The following is a 5,438-nucleotide window of genomic DNA, read 5'->3' on the forward strand; positions in this document are numbered from 1 at the left end:
AATGGAGAACAATAATTTAGCCCGACAGAAGGAGGATGGTATCTTTAGTGCAAATGTCATACTTGTGGATTTTATTTTCTAAGATATGTTGATTAGTCTTCTAATATTCCCCTAAATGTCATATGACTACTGTTATCCTATATGATATTGTATATCACTATATACAATAATATCTCTTTAGATATGATACTTCATAAAATCAGCACTCTATGTATTATATATATATATATATATATATCAATTAAATTCCTACATAATTTTCTCTAATATATATAGAAATTTTATAGGAAGTAATTAGATGGAATAAATTTGCTTAGTGGGAAGTTGTACCGCTAATGCAATTTTCTAGGAGCAAATATATTTTCATACTCTGAAACATGGAAATGCTATGACTATCACTGGATACGATGTATTTATTGTGCATTTGGATCGAGCCACAATTATTCTCCTTATGGGTACATACTTAGAGATCATAGATGCACTCTTGTATCCTATTTAACTCATAACTTACTCGGTTATAAAGACATCAGTGTAAATGGTTTTTATATACCAAACTGAGAATGGTGATAAATATTTATTTTCTCACTGAATTCAATAGATATGACAAGAGCTTGAGAAAATTTCTTCCTATCATCTAGATTGCATTACCCATACTTTAATCCTATAACACATGTTGCGATACAATAAATTTTTAGTATCTTGATAAATTCAAGATTCGGCATGGTTGCCTTAGCTGGTTTAGGGATGATGATGAAAAATTATTGTCAATTCTGTTGGTGATGACATAAATGTTGCAAAATTTTCAAAATCATCAGATTCGAAGCCCTCTTTGCCATATGAAAATCAATTTGTAGGCACTCTTGTGCCATAAATGTGCACCTCTTGTGCCATATGAAAATTAATTTTGAGGTCCTCTTGCCTTAAAATTAAACATGAGCAACTTAATTTCCTTAACCACTTCAAGAAAAAATATGTGATCCCTTTCAACTATTATCTGGACCATTTATGATACTTTATAGTGCTCCACAAAGCATCTACAAGATGACCACATGTGTATCTATCATCTTTGACAAATCATTCTTGTGACAAATTAATTGCTCCAATTATCAAATTAAGAGCAAAATATATCCTGGATGTAGGATAAACTTCATTTGGATGAATAATGCCATGAAATTTCCTTCACATGCATTCAATACCTCTTGTATAGCTCTAGGTATCAATCTAGAGCATTATGTACCTTATCTCCATACTCAAATGGTCTCGCTGAATCTTTTTTCAAGAGAGTTAAATTAATTGCATGGCCACTCTTGACAGAATTGAAAATTATCAATATCTTGTTGGAATCATGCGTTACTACAAGCTATGAATTTGATCCAAATTCGACCAACTGCATATCATGCAACTTTCCCATTGCAGTTAGTACGTGAAAATTAACCAAGTATTTTTCATCTGCAAAAATTCAGTTACGTTATCTACGTACCGATATCATCACCGTATCGTAGATCTATATGCCCCCACAAGAAATTGGGGATCTAAATAAGGTATAAATCTCCGTCAATGATATAATACCTCGAACTCCTAACATGAGACAGATACAATCTGGTACGCTGATTATATTTTGATAATGACAATTATTTCAGTATTAGGGGGATATATACCACAAAGAATATCTTCAGTTCTTAGATCCACTTACTAAAGAATCTGAACAAAAATTATAGAGAATTATATATTTGCAACACTTTGTAAATACTTTGCTAATTGCATTTAATTATCACAAGGGTGTCACTAATCTCCGCAGTCAATGCACTAAAATGAGTGGAGGTACCTTATAAAACCACTCATCTCTTAAATAAAAATAAGAGGGGAGAAATATGTGTATAAATAATACTTCTTAAGCAATCGTAGAGGCAAATGAAGATATCTTCTAAATCAGTAAATGAAACTCAACCTCTTGTTGAAAGAGATCTAATGGATGCTCTGCATCTAATACCCAGCATTAATGTGCGCACAAACTTATATTCTGGGATATTGGAACATCCTAACTCCATTATTGTGAAAAATTACGAGGAGTTAGAAGGTATAATAAAATATCCACAAACTTTATTGATTCCCTTGAATCATACAAGAGAGAGACTACAAATTGTTGACATATATATTTCTCCTCAAAAATTGCCAAATACCTTCAAGTGAATTCAGACCAAAATCTATGGCCATAGCAGAGTGCCTCTAATGTCCGTACTGGACCAAATAAAAGGAAACAATTGAGATAAAATTGCATTTGTTTAACAAAAGATAGGTATTTATCTTTGTAATACCTACTCTTCTTTAAGACTTCCCACTGGAAGCAAATGCGTCTATTCATTCAAAATAATGAGGTGGTGATATACAAAGCAAGGCTTATAGCACTAGGGTTAATGCAGAGACCTAACATTGATTTTCGATGATAACATACTCTCTAGTTATGTATGGAATTAAATTCTAATATTTAATATTTTGGTAGTATAAATGAATTTATCCATGCAGTTGATGTAGTAACCATATACTCATATGGGTCACTAGATTCGGATATCTATATGAAAAAGTCCTTAAAAGGCTTAAAGTTCCGAATCCAAAAGCAAATCACAATATATATTGTGTAAAACTAAAAAGTTACTCTATGACTTAAATTAGTCAGACAAGATATGGTACAATTGACTTATTGACTTTCTTCTGAATGATTGCTCAAATGATGATTGCCCATGTGTATTCATTAAGAAATTCCTCACTGAATTTTATATCATCTCACTACACAAGATATAGGAGAGGCAAATAATCATTTAAAGACAGAGTTTGAGATGAAAGACTTGGGTAAAACTAAGTCTTTTCTTAAGTCTATAACTTGAGCACATTCCATCGGAAATCCCATCCAAAGCACATATGGTCGTTCGATCCCTTGGTATGGATAAACATCCATTTAGACCTAGATGTGATGATAAGATAATATTGGAACTTGAAGTTCCATATCCTGGTATAATTGGAGCACTTAGATATTTTGCAAATTGCCTCAAACCCAACTTTGCATTTGCAGCTGAGTTATTAGCTAGATACAACATAGCATCATGAATGTATTGCTTCGTAGAATGACTAATCATATTCTAAGATCATGTGGTATAGATTCATCAGAATATCCCATAATTATCCATCAAGATAATATTGTTTGTATTGCTTAAATGCATACATGTTATATAAAATGCAATATAATGGAGAATATTGCCACAAAATATTTTGCAAATGAAGTCATGTGAAAATCTAGTAGATTTATTCACTAAGTCATTGCCCACTTTAATATTCCAGAAATATATTCGTGAAATTAGCATGCAAAGACTTAGAGAATTGCAGAGTTCAGGGGGAGTCAATCCCTAGTTTATAACATGTTTATGATCATCAGATCATATATATTGCACTCGTTTTCCCTTTATGACCTTTACTCTCTAGTTTTCTCATATAAGGTTTTTCATTAGGCAATATCAATACAAGCATATATACTATACTATTTTCTCCTAAAATTTTCCCACTAGGTTTTTAAAGAGTTTTTCAATGGTATATTACAATCACTTTTCTTTTCATATTTTTTCCACAATATTTTTAGAGGAGTTTTTATATACTATATACAGATAATGAAATTGATCAAGGGGGAGTGTTAAGAAATGATCAATTCGTGTATGTTGGGAAGAGGTGTCTCCCCCAACATCACCCTTCCGTTATATATATGTATATATATGTATATACATATATATGTATATTTGGTACTCTCGGGAGTATGTACTCCCACATACGTATCTTATTACATAGTGAGTATCTCATGTGATAAATGGTATATACATGGAGCATGTGAGTATATAAGATTATCCAAATAGTATGTATAGTTTTTTAGTGGTTTACACATATTTTTTTGAGTGTATTATATTTTATGTACAAATATAAAGGTATTATCAAAATCTAATAAAATTGATGGACTTCTTTTCTATCTTTTCATATAGTTCATATTGGAGTATCTTAGAATGAGTATATAAGTATACTTATAGTGACAAAAGAGTATATACAGTTTATTATGTGGTATATTATAGTAGGGAGTATGTACTCCCGGGAGTACAGACTAGTTATATATATATATATATTCTACATCTAGGACCCAATACCTAACCCAACTAACAACCTGCTCTAACCCAACTAACCAACCCAGCCCACTGCCCCTGCCCCCGTTACCGTAGCAGTTGGCCCAACCCACACCCCGCGTGTACTATAGTAGATGGCACAACCCACTAGTTACTGTAGTAGGTAGCGCAATACACTCCCATGCTAGTTACTGTAACTGATGGACCAACCCACTCCCGTGCCAGTTACTACATCATATGAGTGTCGCTCGTCCTGTGCCGCCCGCTCAGTAGTTGTCCAGTAGCTGTTATGCCGTAATTCTTTAGTAATTTTGCTATAGGTTGGATGCATGCAAATACAAGTGTGAGAATTTACTATGACTGGATTCTTTAGTAATTTTGCTATGGATTGGATGCTTTCGAGAATAAGAAATGTGAAAAATTACTATGATTCAAATGCTTCAGTAGTTATCAGTAGTTATGTCAGTAGCTGCCTAGTAGTTTTAAGTCATAGAAAAGTTGTTTAGTAGTATCAGTAGTTCATTATTAGTAGTTTCAAGTCATAGTAAAATTATTCAGTAGTTCTGTCGGTAGTTGCCAGTAGTATCAATAGTTTATTCACTAGTGTCAGTACTATGGACTTGAAACTATTGAACACTAAACTACTAGGCGTACTACAATAACTATTTTACACCCAGGGGTGTAAAATAGCTTTATAGTGCTCAGTGATGTTCAATAGTTTAGTAGTCTAGTAGTGCTCAACAGTTTATTCAATAATATCAGCAATACTGAAAACTACTGACACCTATTAAATATACAGATGGCGCACATAGACGTGGCTAGCGCACGAGCACAGCTATGCGGACACATGGCGCGCTCTAGTGTGTGCAAGGGGCTAGGCCGGTGGACTGCCGTAGCGCGGGTGAGCTGAACCGGATGGGATGTAGAATACAAGACGTAATGCAATAAATCAATAAATTCTATTCTGCACTATCACTGCGTTCAGTTGAGTTACAACAACCCGCTCACAAGGGTAGTCGTCAATTTTGTAGTGGAATAGGAATCGATTATTAAGTAGTGTCTACCAGAATGAATAGGAAAGACCAAGACAGAAAAGCATGCCATCTTTCTTGGCTTCAGAGAGAGAGAGAGAGAGAGAGAGAGAGAGAGAGAGAGAGAGAGAGAGAGAGAGAGAGAGATGTTACTAAACGACCGCTCATTTAGGCAATTGAGTTACTTTCAGGGGGGAAAGGGACTGGAAATATATAATGAATCTTCAGCCTGAAGTTCTGTACACTGGAACGG

This window comes from Phragmites australis, chromosome 2 (genome assembly GCF_958298935.1).
Source record: "Phragmites australis chromosome 2, lpPhrAust1.1, whole genome shotgun sequence".
NCBI lineage: Eukaryota > Viridiplantae > Streptophyta > Magnoliopsida > Poales > Poaceae > Phragmites > Phragmites australis.